We start from the raw sequence: 18,573 nt of genomic DNA, 5'->3' as shown, positions 1-18,573 counted from the left end.
CTTGCCCTCCACTCCAAAGAATTTCTAAGGTGCAAGCCCTCACAAGTCATACAAAAATCTATGATATAATCTTTAGCCAGATCTCATTTATTTTCTTGTGTGATTAAGCTGGTATATTTTCTTGCTACAATGTTTTTCCTAATTTTTAAAGTGTATTGATGTCGGAATTTGTTGTAATGGAAATGGCCTATGAACTTTGAGAATAGAGGAATTAAGAGAATTACAGTGAAAATTTTTGTGAGACTACTTTGGGAACACAGAGTGTGAACTTAATTAGCGGTAGCAACATAACCATAATACTTAATTAATCTGGCATGAACAATACTTTTGGAAGAGAGAGAGTTAGAGAACATGACAATAGTTGAGGACCGGATTTATATGGAGCCGATCCCCCCTCCAATAGGATTTTGTATTATAGTTTCTCCCATCAAGAGAGACTTGGTACATTACAATCTTTGTGTTCCTTGTGACCTAGGTGATGCAATGAAGATGGAAAGATTTATGCATCACGAGCATAACATAGACTTTGTAAAAAGAATTCACCATCCCTGGCCTCAGGCCCAAGGCCTCAAACATTTCAAAGGTGGAGAGAGCCAGCGAGGAATGTGGGTAGGAAAGATGAAGAAGAAAAATTCATAGGAGAAAGAAATAGCTCCTCACTTATCATTAGTATTCTTGCTTAGCATAGTAATGAATATGGAAAAGGTGACAAGTTTTAGCATTGGAGCATGGATCTTGGTTGGATTTGCATTCCATAGCCAAGAGCGTTGGTGTAGGCTCGCAACTTCTCAACAAGGTTGGAGAAGGAGATGGAGCTCTTGCACTTTGCACTTCACACAATGAGTGCATGTGTGTGTGTGTGTGTGGGGGGGGGGGGGGGGGGGGGAGAGGATACCCTGCAAGCAAGCCCCTAGCTGCCTTGGTTGACCCCCTCTTCTAGCTAATGATGGAAGCTCATTGGATCCCTTGCATCCTGTCCAATCACATGCAGAGTGCATATGAAGAAAGCATGCTAGCCTTGGGACAAGTGTCCCCCTTTTCCCTTTGAGACAGAGTAATTGATAAATACATACACATTGAATTAAATTAGCTACCTTGAGAGGCCAACAATAGGCTTTAGGCACCTTATGAGGGCAACATGGAGAGAAACATGACATGTGTCTTTGTTGCTTCATTAGGCAAGGCTTGACTTGTGTGAGGGTGTGTCTGAGCTCCTACAATGAGGGCTCACCCCCCCTTGTGTAGGGATGTGATTTGACTTTGTTGAACACCTCAAGCCCCTCAAGCACCTTAGTCATGGAGCACCTTAGCACCTTAGTCATGGAGCACCTTAGCACCTTAGTCATCAAGCACCTCAAGCACCTTTGTCACCAAGCACGACAAGCACCTAGAGCACTTTAGTCACCAAGCACGACAAGCACTTCCATCACCTTAGTCATCATGCGTGACAAGCACCTCAAGAACCTTAGTGATCATTCAAGACAACCACCTCAAGAACGTTAGTCAGCATGCATGACAAGCACCTTAGTCATCAAACACGACAAGCACCTCAAGCTTGGGATGGGTTCCCACCTCAAACACAATCCTAGCTTGCCTAAGATCAAACGAATTTTTAACACTAACCTTTGGATGTCGTTAATGAAGCTAGCCCTAAGGTCTATAAGCTCCATTAGGTAGCATTTCTCTTTGATAGACCATCTCTCATTTGGACTCTTTTACGTTGGCCCTGTGTTGAGATAGATCCATAAGCACATGTATATATCCTAACCCTGGTTCCCATTTATTCTCCCACATTAAATGATCAGTTTAATATGAGAAAATCATTTGGGTTGGTTAGATATTAGATTTTATGACATTACCTCTCTCTTGAAATCATAGTCGTCCTTGACTATGAGGTAGAAGAGATAAAGCGTTAGTCATTAGTCGATGTTTCTTAGCGGGGAGAGGATCCCTTTGGACCCTACGACATCATTCCAATATGGATGACTAATCCATTTGGTGCTTGGGAGACGTAGATGCCACAAGCATGTCTTCTCTTCAGTCCATTTCATTCTCCGAAAGTAGAGTGACAAATCGTACTTGGTGTTTGAGAGATGTCGTCATCACAAACATGATTCTAAGCATGCATACTATTCAAATTTGAGCACAATAAAAAAGAGAATTAGTCTTATAAGAAAAAAACATTGATTATTTAAAAGAAGCATGTATATTTTCTAGCTCTAATGTAGCGTTGGAAGCATTGACAAGGTTCATACTATCCTTAATCTATATTCCTTGCATCCACCTAGAATCTTCAAAAGGATAGTATTTGAACTTAATAAGATACCGTCACAGATAATCTTACCTTCTCGTAGTATCTTATCTTGATGTTGAAGGATATCGTCAAGTTGTAGCACCTCTTCTTGGTCTTTGAGTTTTGGAGGGTCTTCAATAATTTTTGTGACTCGGTGGCTCTCCTTTGTAGGGATTCAATAGGCTCACATTAAAAGCATTGTGTATGAACCAATGGTTGGGCAGATTGAGTTGATAATCCATCTCATTGATTGGCTTCAAGATTTGAAAAGGCCCAGAGTATCTTTTTGCTAGTTTAGCATAATACTTTTAATGGCCCGTAGGATTTTTGCCCGTCATTTGCCTCAATTGAGCCTTGGGAAGCTGAAGTAGGACCCAATCATTTTCTTTGAACATTAAGGCCCTTATGTGCTTGTTAGCAACAAATTTTTTCCTTTGTTGAGAGATGGATATAGCCTCCTTAATCTTTTGAAAAGATTCTTGTAGGTCACGGCTATACTTATCGGCAACAAAGATCTTCCCATGTACTTTAAGTAGCAAGGGACTTTTTGGTCTTCCCTCTATGATTTTAAAAGGGGCCTTTTCCATAGAAGTTTGGATAGTATTATTGTATGCATACTCTACAAGGGGTAGGTACTTCTCTCATTGTGAGCATTGATCTACTTTTGTAACATAAGTATTTAGTAGATCAAGAATCATAAGATTGGCTATCTCACTTTGTCCATCCATTTGTGGATGATAGGCTGAAGAGAACTTCAATTTTGTACCTAGATTTTCAAAGAGACCTTTCCAAAAATTACCCATCATTCTAGGATCTCTATCTGATATGATAAAAGTTTGTAATCCATGGTGTTTGAAAATTTGAGATATGAAGACAGTTGCCATTTGGTGTGCCTTAATAGTCTTTTTGACAAGAATAAAGTGTGCTTTCTTGCTTAACCCGTCGACTATTTTCCATATTCGACTTGGATAATCCAAAGGTAAAATCCATGGATTTACTCTCCCATGGCTAATTAGCCTGACTGGCAATGGCTGGAGTAATCCAGGTTTCTTCCCACTATCATATTTAATCTTTTGGCATACCATACATTCTGAAACATACACTTGTATGTCCATTTTCATGGTAGGCCAATATAAGTATTTCTCTACTCTTCAAAGAGTAGGTTGAATTCCTCTATGCCTTGCATAGGGAGGAGCATGGGATTCATACATGACTTTCTCACAAATGGAGTGGGTAACACATAGCCTATTTCCATGGAGAAGATAATCATCCTGCAATGTGAATGATTCTTTGTTCTTCCGCAATTCAAGGGTTGAAATTATGTATTTAAAGTCAAGGTCAGAAACATATTCATCTATCATGGAAGATAGATCAGTGTGAGTTGCTATAGACACCGCATTAACTTCTGGTCATCGTAAAAGTGCATTGGCCACTGTGTCGTGAAGTACTTGAGACTTTGGTGGTCCGTTTGAAAAATAAATGGAGTCTTCAATAGATAGTTCTTCCATGTGTCTTAAGGCATGTAGAGAGTTTAAAATCTCTTATTTGTATATTCCCCAGACTCATTCATCGGCATTGAGACTTCAGATCTCATATGCTATGTCCTGCCCTTCTTGAAGCAAAACTGCTCCAAGGCAATCACCACAAGCATCACATTGGACCTCAAATGGCTTTGAGAGATCCGGAATCATAAGGAATGGTTAAAAAGCTTGTTCTCCCTCAAAGCTTGAAAATTCACTTGGAGATGTTTCTTGTGTTACTCCAAGGACTTGGAGTAGATGATGATATCATCAACAAATAACACTCCAATGAATTTGCGGTAGGGTCTAAATATTTTCTCCATTAAAATATTGAACGTAGCTGGTGCATTAGTCTAACCAAAAGGCATGACTAGATATTCATAAAGACCAAACATTGTATGGAACGCGGTATTTAGGATATCTTCATTCACTATCCTTATTTGATGATAGCCACTTTTAAGGTCAATTGTAGTGAAGTAGATAGAGACTTGTAGCTTATCAAACAGGTCTTCTACCCACAGTACGGGAAATCTATTTTTAATAGTGATATGGTTTAATGCTCAATATTACATGCACATGCGGTATGTACCATCTTTCTTTTTCACTAAAAGGATTGGAGAACAAAAGGGAGAGGAGCCAGGCCTCACTATCCCTTTCTATACCAATTCTTGTACCTCCCTCATGATCTCTTCTTGTTGATCTTGGGAAACTCATTAAGGAGTCTTGTTAGGCGGCGAGCTTCCTGGTAGGAGCCAAATTTGGAGCCCAATTTTATGGTCATCATCCCCTCATTTTGGAGATAAGTCCACAGGGATATCATCGATGAACACATCTTGGAATCCATTTAGAAAATTAGAAAAGTCTATCTCTTCTTGATTCCCACCGTTAACATTTGATGAAACATTACAACCTTTTAGGTATTCTTTGGACAAAAATCATGTACGCAGAAAATAAGCTTTTCATTGGTCTATCAAAAGCAAGAGGATTTACAAGTGGTATAGTACAACCAGACTCACTAGCATCTATATACATGCTCTTTCCCCTGTAGGTGAAGTAGATTCTCCTTTCAGGGAACTTCATGTTGGCAGCCATGCGGTTGAACCATGGTGCCCCTAGGATAACATCCTCATGTTGGAGAGGGGAGATGAAAAAGTCTTCTTTGTCGACGTAGCTTTGGATATGAAGCCTCAATTTCCCAATTAAGAGAGGAATAGAGGCTTGTTGTCCTTTGAAAGCTCCATCGACAGTTACAATGTCTCCCATCTCAGAAGTTGAATGCCCAACTTAGTGGCCAACTCCGTTGGTATGAAATTGTGAGTAGATCTAGAGTCAAACAAGATGAAGGCATCATGCTCCCTTACCTTTCCCAAAGCATAGAAGAGAGGTGATCCTTTGCAATGAGCATCCTCTTTTGGAGCTTTGATCATGGAAGCTCTCGGAGTCTCATTGCGGGCATTTCTCTTGGGGCAAGAACAATAGCCATGTCCTTGCTTCCGACACTTAAAACATTTGTGATCCTTACGAAGAGCTTCTAGCTCTTCAGGAGATAGTTTATTTTTACCGTTGTAAACTCCCTTCTCCTTCGACCAATTGTTGTTGTTGTTGTTGGAATTTCCTTGGAAAGAATTTTGGGAATGGGTTTTCCCCTTTGCATCACTTTTGTCTTTGCTTTCCATGGTCTTTGCATTCCTTCTAGAAACCATAGTGTGGTGGAACACTTCGGTGATAGAACCAAGACGTTTGGAGTTGACATACTCGGCCATCTCTTGAGGTGATCCTGCACAAAATTGTTGCTTTTGCTCGGTGACGTCTATCTTTTAAAAGATAGTAGCCAGCTTGAGATGTAAATCCCATAACTTGTCCATGTATTTGTGGATAAACTAGCAGCTTTAGGATCCACCATTTGGTAAGAACTTTGTCCTTTCATTAGGAAGAGAATGGGGTCTAGGAGGGCCTCTTTATTTGGCACTTTAAGGAAGTCAAACTTTTACTACTATTAAGAAAGTAATCAAAGGACAACTTTTGAATTCAAATAGGCAAAACGGCTAGTTTATTTGAATTCAAAGTTTCCCCCCCCAAAATGGAATTTAAAATCTAGCCGGGTAAAACCAGATCATGTAGCATATCTATGGAAAGAGCTCGATGCGTAGATTGTAGATCTATGATCACCGCTCAGATTGGAGATCATATGTGGGAGTTATGGAAGGCCAAAAATCATAAGATTCTCCACCTCCTTTTTGGGGGAAAAAGTGCATCCTTTGACCACTCTTATATATCTCTTATATGCTAATATGAGTGATTACGTGAGGAGATGTACATCTTTCTCGTAAGAATACTCCATCTTCCTCTCAATCTACTCTCAACCCTGCTAGCTCTCACCATCTTCGAGGTGTGTGAGGTCTTGGGTCTAAGACCGTGAGGGAAGTGATGTTGTGTTTGATAAGTGTTTTTCATAGTGCTTGAAGTTTCCATCTTTATTGCACTAGCTAGTATTGAGGGAACACAAATAATTTTATTGTGAAATCTCTCTCTTGATGGGAGAAACCATAATACAAAGCCTTTTGGAGGGGGGACCGGCTCCATGCAAATCCGTTCCTCAACTGTGTCAATTGCTTAGTTTCTCTCTCTTTTGAAGTATTGTTCATGCTATCTAACTAGGTGTTATGCTTTTTGTTGCTCTCTCCACCCAAGCACTCTTGTTATTCTCATTAAGAATCTATTCTAATGAAATGCTCACTATGTTCATGCTATTTTCCGCTACACACAAGTTACTAGGCCATTAAAGGTTACATCTACTATGGCAAAAGTGTGTTCATATTCAATCCCACGGGAATTAACTATCACTTTTTCAAGCAGTCCTAATGGTCTTTCAATGTGTCCATCAGCCAATTACATTTTCATACGAGTTTGTCTAATGGTTGGTGTCCCTAGGATTTCCATACTGCTTTCGTGGCTATGACTATGCCTGCCCCACTATCCAGTATTGCCATGGTTTCTATGTTATTATATTTCACTGGAACGGTTGTGTTACCTTCTTTCCCTTCGTAGTATTCTCCAACATTTTTCATTGGAGCAGATCGAATCTCTTTGTTATCCATTTCGTGTCTCAATTTTCCCAAATTTTTTGCGATTAGCTTCGTTATTCCCACCTTCTCTAGGGTTTTCTATAGATTATTCCATAAATATGGTTTGATTTTTAACAGCTCTCCCAAATTAAAAGTGCATTGGATGGGCGTAGACATGATTGAATGAATGTTGTCGACTTCCAGGTTCTGTTCCGCTCTCTTTACTTGAGTGGTCTTACACACTATGGTTTCATCTTCGTTATCTCCCAAGTAAGAGGGTAATGTTTTCAAGGTCAATGGTTTAGGCATTCCTGAAGATTCACATCCGCAATCCCCATACAAGGATTGTACATTCATGTCCATATCACGAGGTAGGTTGTCTAACCAAACTTCCTCTATAGGAGTTCACTTTAGAGTTAGGCTCCCATCATTGATCCCTCTAACTTATTTCCATAAGTGTCCTCGACAGTCTTCTTCTACGAATGGAATTTTATCTAAGGCATCTTCGTTGTCCGGTACTATAAGTTCTGGATCTTTTGTTTCAAGGTGGGGTTCTACCACCACTTTGGATTTTTCTTGATTGTCTCTTACCACAAGCTCCTCAGATTGTCTCTTACCACAAGCTCCTCAGATTTGCCATACATTCGAGCTTGGGTTTTTGTTTTTCTAGCATTTCTTCCAAGATTCTTACCAAATTTTGATAAGCTTCAAGCTTAGCTGCTTCCTTATTTGGAGAAGGAAATTTTTTCCATTTGTTTCCCATGCTTTCCCATGCTTTAGTCTTGCTTGGTAGGCTTCCAAGGCTGGATTAATGGCTCAAAAAATTTATCAACCAAAATTGATCGTCCAGATCTCACGATGTTTTCTTTGATTTCACCTCTAGTTTTTTTCACCTTTTCTTGGAATAGCTTCTTTGATTTCTCCTCAATTTTGGCTCGTTGTTTCTGTTTTCTCATCTCATGCCTCTGGCTTCTGCGTCTTTTGGTCTTTTGAGAGGCAATTTTTGTATTCACCAAATCATCAGAGGAGTTATGTTTCTTTTTCTTAGCCTGGGCTTTGGTGACTACCTTGATTGGAACAATCGGTTCACTCTCAGATGAGTTACTAGGTATCACTTGGACTACATTTACTACTATTTTACCCTTGTTTAAAGGATTTTTAGGACAGTCTTCTGGGAAGACGGTCCTCCCTTTTTGCAGAATTGTATGCAATAAGCTTGAACTGGCTTGAGGTTTTTGTGAGGCTCTGAACATTTATTTTTCCAATGATCATCTGCACCACAATTATGTCATTTTTCCATTCTTGGTTTAATCATGGGTCTTACCATAGGAGTTCTAACACCTTGATTATCCACATAGTACATTGGTGCAAGCTCTGGTGGAGTATAAGTCACAAGTTCTTCCATTGGTGATGGATGTGAATTATACCAATCTCCTTCTACCATACTGTAGATGGACTAGGCTTAGCATAGGGTCTAACAGGCACTAGTGCTTGTTCATCTATGACTCCTTTTGAATGCATGTACTTTATAGGTACTACATTATGTCCCAGATATGGAGGTTGTTGACCCAACATGGGATGAGGTCTTTCCATACTTATCGGTGGTCTTTGAGCTGGGGCCATATTAGGCTGATATCTGTACATGGGTTGTCCTTGTGGCCTCTAAGGCACATACTAAACATTCCCATCATACTTTGGTCAGTAGTAGCATTCATTGGTCTCATGGTTGATCCATTTACCCTCAATTGCACACCATTTTTGCAGTCTAATTGATTGTCCCAGTTGAGGTACTCCTTGTCCTGGTCCTCTCATAGGTGTTTTTGCATGTTATTCATCATGTCATTCATCCTTTTGAGCATGTCTTCTATGGCAGAAAGTGGTGCTACATCAGCTGTTCCCACTTGTGCTGGTTTAGTGGATGCAACAATAGACTGTGATCCTAGGATTATCCGTACTAAGCCGTTTCAAAGGCTTCAAATCAACTTGATCGTATCCCTCAAATTCTAAAGTTGGTGGGCCTTATTTTGCGGCCATATCTGGAATAATGGTGCTTACTTCTAGTCCCCATATGTTGCATCAGGATTTTTGACTTGTAAATACTGAGTCCTATTTCTATCCATGTATATTTTTTCTTATTTGTTTCACATGATCTCTTCTTCGAACTCAATACCATGGTCATCAATGCGAATTGCATACTTTTTGTTAGGATCCAGGTAAACCTGAGCTCCATGGCAATTAGTCATATAAAAAAGAGAGTATATGCTTGTAGCGCACTGTCATTCCGGTTTCTGAGTGAGTCAAATAGATGATCTGAGAAAGTGTTTGAGACTTCTTTACGGATAGTGTGGAAGGAATTGCCTTTGTTCACACTTTTTTCGGTGGATACTCTAATGAAGGTTTTTTCAAATATGCCTTGATTTCCTAGTACACGACCATATCTAAGGTTCATAAAGGCTTGTGAAGCCTTGGACAAAGTACTTACCATCAGATTGACTCGTTGTCAATTTCTTCCAAAAACTTGACTTGATTGCAACTTCTGTCAAACTGTCAATTCTTTGTCTATAACATGATTCCTGTATCAATTTTGATCAAGTTAGCTATTCTTTCACAAAGACTGTGTAGTTTTTGGTAACTATTGTGATTGGTCTATGTGTATCACTTCAAATTGAGCTAATTTAGTCAGAAGCAGTCGAGATTTTCACACTCGACTTTGGCAAAAATCAAAGGATTAATTTGCAACCTAGAAACTGAGTGAACATGTACCAATTGGATCCGATTGAGCCCAAAATTGCATGGTGGCCTTGCATTATGTTGGTCTAATGATGTACAAGTTCAAAAGTCAAAAATGGTGTCTCTATGTAGCAATAGTAAATAATTGTGATTATTTACTTTTGTTAGTTTTTACACTTTTTGGCTTGGTTTGCCAAGTATACAACCTGTTAAGGACCTTGGACAAGTTTCATTAAGTTTGGACAAAATTTCTTCAAGTTTATCAATTGTGTCATGTCCGCAGACTCTGATTTCAATAATCTGACTTCAGTCTCGCTTTTATGATCCAAATTTCATGAAAATTGATTTGTGTGGTCTACTTGATATGCTTGACCTTTTGCTATACTTAAATGTGCAAGATTATCAATTTCTGAAGTAGATGTAATTAATTACGATTATTTTCTCTAGCTAGTTTTTTGCAAATTTTCTCGTAATCTTGACACAGATTTGTTAAGCACCTAAACTTAAGGTCTCTAGACAAGTTTCATCAAGTTTGGACAATTTTTGGTCAAATGGTCATCAGTTTTGTGTTCGCAGACTTACTTTGCAAATTTGCTCACAATTTTCAATCCAATGATCCAAATCTGGTTTGTGGGCTTATTACAACATGGTAAAATTAGTGGTATGCTAACTTAGTTTAAAAAAGCTAAAAAATGGGGTAGATGTAAATAATCGTGATTATTTACTACTGACAACTTTTTGCATCTTTTTGGTCAATTGAGCATGTACACAGTCTATTACATCAATATAAGCCTATGAATCAAGTTTCATTGAGTTTGCACAATCTTTTCTCCAATTTACACTTCAAGTTCTTGAAAGTCAGTACAAACTTTAGTTTTTACCTAGTTTTTTGCCAGTTTGGTGATCCAAATCCTATGTGCCTTTACAAAAGTTGTTTGTACACATAGAATGAGTCACTGATATCAACCTTGGTCAATTTTGAGTTGAAAGGAAATAATCGTGATTATTTACTTAAGGCTTAAAATGAACTTTTTTTACACTTTTTCAATGGAAAATCTTTCCATGAGCTATTTTAAGCCTATGAATCAAGTCAAAACTTTATTTGGCCTAAAATGTCAAGAAAAAGTAAATAATTTGAGTTTTTGCAAACTCTTGAAATTTTTACCTCAATGTGTCATTGAGCTTACCCACTGGTTTATACAACTTTTAAGCATACTCTCCAGTCGGATTGAGTGTTTTGGAGTCTTCTCATGCTATTTCTAGCCATAGAACTGAAATTTTGCAGCTTCAAATAACAACTCATAATGATTATTTTGGAGAGAGCAATGTTCTGAAATCCACCTCGGATCATACTTACCCCACTCCTAGGTTCTCATGCAATGGGTTTATGCAAAGTGTTCACAAACACTCGATTTCTTGTTTTTTACGGTTTTTAGAGCATTGATCTTAAGACTTTTTTCATCTATCAATCATCCTCAAAATCCTAATCTAGTTCTACAATCCTACAATCCTAAAGGCACTCAGCAAGCACGATTACTTCCAAGCTACCTCTTCACACCAAAAGACGTCAATCTTAAGCTATGCGGTTTCTAAAAGAATTTTTTTACTCTAGGAGATCCTAGAGAATATTGGATTTCACAAGATGCTCATGTTTTTTCCTATTTTAGGTCTCTTTGATAGCTTGATACAATCTAGAAGCTTGTATCCCTGGCTCATCTATTACAAAGTTTATCCGTAAAATAGGAGTTACAGTATTCTCGATTTATAAAAAATAATAAGTTTTTTTACAATGAGAGCTACAAAAAATGGTATCCAAGTTAGCTTGCTGCTAACAAAGACCAAGTTGGAGCTCTTTATCACTTCATAACTATGTTGCTTGATGGCAAGGAAAACAATTCAAGGATTGCCTTCTTCGGTTTTTGGACGATGTCGTCGTGTTAGTTGTTGATTTTGGAGAGAATTATGCCTTCAAGGAACAAAATGAGATTCAGTCAATGCATTGGCACTCTAGTCCAATTACCATTTTCGTACACATAACCTACTACCACAGGGTAGGGGAGGTAGTCAAAACCATCCACTTCTTCATATCAGATGACAAGGTACATGACATGTTGTTCGTGTAACACTGCTTCATGCTACACCGTGACTGGTTACAACAAGAGGGTATGACTCTTAAGCAACATTGGGTGTGGTCTGATGGTGGAGCCTTGCAGTTCAAGGGACACAAGCCTTTTTACTCCGTTTGCAAGATATGATGGACTCACAGAGATGGGGATGAGCTAGCTCTTTTTTGGATCAGGGAACGACAAGGGAGAGCATGATAGTGCAGGAACAGTTGTGAAAAGAACCTTGACCCATGAACTGCTAAAATCTAATGGAGCTATTTTGCGGTGTGCAACTGATGTGGTTGCTTATTGCCAGGCCAACCTGTCTCGCAGGGAGGACGTTCACACTATCAACAGAAAGGGAATGTGCCCATGTGTTCTGGGAGGTTAAAGAGGGGGAAGTGAACAGGGAGGTGAAGTGGAATTTTGCCATTGTGGAAAAGACTCACTCTCTACATGCTTTTCATGGTCACAACCCCGGGGATCCAACTTTCCTTAAAACAAGAGCCCTTGCATGCTTTTGTGATGCATGCATGCACGGAAGATGGAATCGTTGCGTCAATAATCTCACGTGTAGACTTGGGATTATCATATTCTACTGCCATTACCTAATGAGGTTGTGTCAGATTTTGAGAAAAAATATGAAGTATCTGCCTAAAATGACTTCATGTACGAAGGTCATCATGATGTGTTGAGTATCGGTCTATGTGTTGTAAATCTAGATGCTTTGAACAACGTCGAGGATGTGAATTTCTACCTAGTCAAGTGTGTTGCAGCAAAGGAGAAGGTGGAGAAGGGGTACCTTGATGAGTGTGGCAATGCAATTGATAGAGGCTCATATGTTCTGCAAGGTCTATATTACAAGCACTTGGATGCATACACCTTCAAGCTAGACCACAAGTAGCCCATCGTCCACGTACTTTCACATCTGGTATGATGTATCAAAATACCCATGTAGCACATCCCAAGGAGATGGCAGGTGTACACAATTAACCCAGGAAGCTATGAATCAATCTATAATAGCATGCCCTTTACCTTTTAATTTGTAATCATTGCATCTTCAATATACTTCTTACTCGGAGATAATGCAATTTTATCAAAAACTTGGGTATCTTCTGTCTCTTGTGTGCTTTGTGTATACATGCCTTTGGTGTCTATCACAAAGGGGTTTGAGTTTAAGAGAGATCATTTTTACAACCCGTCTCTTTAAACCTAGAGGATCTAAGCTCATCAAAAAATGTAGAACTCTAGAGAGGTGATCAAACAAGCTCAAAGTCCGCCTCCTTTGGTTTCTTACAAATTTTCACTTTTTAGAGCAGGACTCCATATGGAAATTGTAAAAGAAGGCACACCCAGCTTATAACAAAGGCATCATGGTTTGTACAGATGTGTACAAAGTGTTGAGATGTAGAGAGAAAGAGAGAGAGACGAGACAAGAGACACACCATATAGGCTCCCAAAGACTGATTCATATTGAGGACAAGATACAAATATATAGGTGAGACCAAGTTGAGTAGAGTGAGCCATATAAAGCTCCAACAACCCCACTCAAACAAAGGTCTCTAGCTTTGGATGAAAAAACCCTTGAGGAGTTCAAGGGAAAAACCCAAGCCCCTATACAATGTGAAAATATGAACCAGCGATGATGATGTGAAAGTGAATTGTGCATCTATGTACAAATATTCAAGTGACTCATAGATCACAATGTGCAAATGTGGAGTGTGCATAGTGCATAGTGCATGGTACCTAAAACATTACAATGTCATATGTACAAAGCTATTGCAATAGCAAAGAAGCTAATCTAGAAAGAGTGAGGCTGAAGCAACTCCAATCTCCAAGCGCAAGAGGATGAAACGTGACTCATTGAGGCCTTTGGTCAAAATTTTTGCAATCATCTCGTCACTTGGACATTGTTCAACCATAATGGTTCCTTTGCGTACTTCATACCTGACATAATGATAATGGAAAGCAATGTGCTTTGACTTATTATGTTGAACATAGTCTTTTGCAAGACTAATAGCACTTTGGTTGTCACACCGCAAGGGTGTGCTAGAAAGAGGAGAGTGACCAATATCAACCAGCATTTGTCGAAGCCAAATCAACTCACGAGCTGGAAGTGATGCCGCAACATATTCTGACTCAGTCGTAGAAACTGCAACACAATGTTGTCGTGTTGTGACACGTACATAGTGGGAACGCATCCTACAAGAGTTATTTTGTAATTTTTTAGATACATAATTATCTTTCCTATAATGTACATATGCATATTTAAGTATAATAATAAGCTTTCTATCTCATCCTATTATTTATCTCAAGGGTAACCTATTCTTACTTTACCATCAGAAAATACTATGGAAAAAGCGTCAATAGCTCCATCTCTTTAACTTGGGCAAAAAACATTAATTCTTTATTTCTACTATCTCATTATCATCTCACAACCTAGCTAGATCCTATATCTAGGGTAAACTCCAATATATATATATTCTATGTATTTTTCATATTTTTCTTATATTTCTTTTTAAATAGCTACTAGGAGGGAATCAAATCCTAGTGGGACACTAGGTGGCATGATTTCAAAGATACACTTATTTTAATGCATTATTGCAAGCATGATTACAAAACTTTGACAAGGAGAAATGTCATGCTTTCATATGGCATGAGATGTGATTTGGAATTAAATGAAAGTCTAGGCTAAGGGGACCACGGGAAGACTTTTGCTGCCAGAAATGGACCCTATTTTGATGAATTTTTTACACAAGGTTCCAATCCGAATTGAAAAATGATTTTAAAATGAAAATCGTAGATAATGAGCTGAAGTTTCTGTCCATATTTTTACTTTTTTATTTGGAACCACGGTTGAGGAGATATGATCAAAATACTGGACCCCAGTCTGCCCACATCATGCAGGGACAGCTCATTTCCAACTTTTCCAATTCCTATTCACACTGGCTCCTCTCTTCTTGTGTAAACCCTTGAGGGTTCCCTTCACCTATAAAAGGGGACCTCTTCTTCCTTGAAAGGGAACTCAAGCATTCAAGCCATTGATGAGAGGAATTCTTGAGGGAGTGAGTAGTAATGCCTAATTGTACTTCGCCATTAACATAAGCCCAAGCCTACACTTTCTCCTAGAGGAAGACTAGCCATTCTTGTACGCTATCCTTGGAAGATCAACTCTAATCAAAGAAGGTCTTGCACTTGGCGTATCAATCAAAGTGGAGTTCTCCCCTCTCCTTCTCTCTCCATCAATAATGGTGTCGAAGGGTTTCTCAAGTAAGATGTGTTCTACATTGATGTTTTCTTGATTTCTTGTTGTTTTCTTTTTCATCTCTAATCTAACATATATATATATATCTAATCTCATCTCTTTAACCAAATCTATCTCTCCCACTCTTAGTAATTCATCCTCTCTACAAATTTTAGGTTCTCCTTGCTACAGTTACATCTCTCCCTGCAGTATCCTTATTGCCTACGGGCAAGAATAGGGCTTGGGAGGGAAACTCTCTTCTCTTCTCTTCCCTTCTCTTCTCTCATATCTACATTTCTCACATACTATCCTAGATGAATAACCCACATGATGATAATTTCTATCGCGTTCACTCTGTACAATCTATTAGAATTAACGTATGGATTAGCCGTAAAATACACTTTCAACAACGTATAGTGTTTCTCTTTGGCCCAGAAAGGCTTAATGAAATACTTCTATCACCGGATCCCATCATACTACCTCTCATAGACTATAACTTTTCTCTTGACGTAAGCGTAGTTATCTTGCTATGAACCAAGAGGATTTGTGTACACAATTAATCCCAATCACTAGACAGAATATATATAGTATGGTAAGCACAAAGCTACAATTCCAAAGAACAATTCGTAGCCTATTTGGTCAGCCAAGATTGAATGCCATTAACTCATCTATTAACCCTTTTATACTACCCATTATACGATATGACCATAGCCTTGATGTTTTCATCTTTGTGTTGTTTTGACATTCTCTTTTGCGTTCTTTCTTTGTGTGTGTGAGTGCAAGAGAGAAAGAGTGGGTCTTCTTTGATTGCACTTCTTTCCAAACCCTAGTCTTCATGGAATCTATGGTTTAACTCCTTCATATAGTTTTTGTTGAGTTCTCTCACAAATTCTCACAGCCATAAGCCCGGTGCTTTCCCGGCAAGACCGCAAATTTCTCGACAACGTTGTTTCTTGTTGGTCCAAGAAAAAAGACAATCATTTATAAAGAAGCAATTTCCACTAGTAGATCGCATAGATAAATGTGAGCTTGCCCAGTCTGCATCTGTGTACCCCAAAAGAGAAAGAGATTGCATATAATCCGACGTGAGTTATCGTCGATAGACTACACCAAAATCTGTAGTGCATTTCAAGTATTTCAATACACGCTTTGCAGTAGAACAATGCTTAAGATAAGGACACGCAAGATGTTGTCCAAGATAATTAGCAGCAAAACAGAATATCAGGATGAGTGTTTGTGCCAACAAACTGAAGACATCCAATCAAGTTAGCATAAGGTTGATTTGTGACAAGTTGACAGCCATTGTCAGAAGTGTTCTTTGTAGAGCTCGCAAGACAAGGTGTGTTGGCTGAATATGAAGATTCCATACGAAATTTTTGAATAGTATCTGCAATAAAATTTGATTGTCGAAGGAATAAAATACCTTTTGTACGGTTCCATTGGATTTGAATGCCAAGACACGAGTGAATCTCTCCAAGATCCACCATATCAAATGCAAAAGACAATAAATTTTTCACTTGCTGAAGAAATCCCAAATCATTGGAAACAAGGATGGTATCATCCACATAAAGAGAAAGAATCACAAAAGTGCTACCTTGGCATTTTATGTATAAGTTGGGGTCTGAAGAGCAAGAGATGAATCCTTTAGAGAAGGTGAGAAAAAGATCAAATTTTATATACCAGGCTCACGAAGTTTGTTTGAGACCATATAGTGCCTTATGGAGTTGCGCAACAAGGTCTTCTTTACCTGGAATAACAAACCCTTCTGGTTGTTCCATATAAATTTCCTCTTCCAAATCACCATTAATAAAAGCATTTCGCACATCCATTTGATGAGATTCTAAATCAAATTGAATAGCAAATGTCAATAAAACTCGAACACTTGTAATGCAAAAAACTAGTGAAAAATTCTCTTGATAATCAACACCAGCTACTTGGGGAGTAACCTTTTGCAACTAAACGTGCCTTGAACTTGTCAAAAGATCCGTCTGCTTTTACTTTTGTCTTGTACACCCACTTACAATTAATAGATGTACGACCAGGAGGTAATTCAGTTAGTATCCATGTACCTTTAGAGATAAGAGAATCATAATCTGCTTCCATAGCCTCTTGCCAGTAATCCTTTTGTGGTGAAGAGATAGATTCATCATAAGTAACGGGATCTTCAGAAGTAGAAAAAGCATTATCAGCAATATTGTCATCATAAACATGACACGAGCCATGTTCAAAATCAATAGGCAGATCAACAAAAATATCAATATCATCATTGGAAACATTCAGAATGGATGGTTGTGACGAGTAAAGTTGCTCTATAGGAAGATTTTCATCATCTGAAAGAAATGGAAAAGCCTGAAGCAATGGTTTAGTATCATCAGAATCATCCATGGACCATGAGCCTCCCATAAGCTGTTCGTTAAAAGTAGCATCACGATTCACAATTACTTTCTTGGAGGAAGGGTCATAGAATCTATAGCCTTTGAAAGTTTCAGAATATCTAATAAAAATAACTTTAAGACTAGGAGCATCAAGCTTTGTTCGTGTTTCTTTGGGAACATGAATATAAGCAATACATCTAAAGGTTTGAAAATGAGATATAGAAGGAATGTCACCTGTCCATGCTGTGATGGGTATTTTACGAGAGGGTGCAGTAGGAGAAAGATGATTCTGAATAAATACTGCTGTCAAAGTAGCTTCAGCCCAGAAAACACGAGATAAGCTAGAATGAATCAGCATACATCTTACAGCATTGAGAATAGTGCGATTCTTTCGTCCAGAAATGCCGTTCTGTTGAGGCGAATATGGAATAGTGTGTTCATGATGAATTCCACTACCAGCACAGTAACTCACAAACTCTTGAGAAACATATTTGCCTGCATTGTCACTACGAAGCTTCTTAAGGCGACGACCAATTTGAAGTTCCACAGCCTTGTGGAATTTTTTGAAAACAAATAAGGCTTTAGATTTCTGTCTAAGTAGAAATACAGTCGTATACCTTGAGAAATCATCAATGAAAGTAATGAAGTAGCGATATTGTGATCTCAAAGAACGTAGAGGTCCACATATATCAGTATGAACAAGATCCAATATGTCATGAGAATGAGTTGTATTTGAAAGAGGAAAGGGTTTACGATTGTGTTTCCCAAGAGCACAAAATTCACAAATTCCCATATGGGGATGGGCTTTAAGATCCATGCCATAAACAAGATCACGACGTTGAAGATCAAAGAGTTTTGAGAAATCAGCATGAACAAAACGGTGATGCCATACTTTGCAATCATCATCACCTCGAGCAGTGACAACATTTGCTATAGCATCGTTGAGAGAGAGTTCAAACAAATTACCGTTTCGAGGAGCAGTGGCTATAGTCTGTCCATCTTTCTCACTTCGGCATTTGGTATGATCAAATCCAACAAACAGACCAAGATCAACAAGTCTAGCAACTAAAAGAAGATTACGTTTAAGATCTAGTACATGTAATACTCCTGGCAAAATTTGAGTGGAAGAAGATAAGGTACCAAGATATAAGTCTCCAATACCCTTTACTTGACAAGTAGTATCATCAGCAAGATAAACAACACGTTGAGCTGGTAGTGGATGATATTTATGGAGCCACTTA

The sequence above is a fragment of the Adiantum capillus-veneris genome, chromosome 10, assembly GCF_014529385.1.
Source record: "Adiantum capillus-veneris isolate H3 chromosome 10, ASM1452938v2, whole genome shotgun sequence".
Taxonomy (NCBI): Eukaryota; Viridiplantae; Streptophyta; class Polypodiopsida; order Polypodiales; family Pteridaceae; genus Adiantum; species Adiantum capillus-veneris.
The sequence above is the reverse complement of the archived record's forward strand: the minus strand, read 5'-3'. Positions refer to the sequence as shown.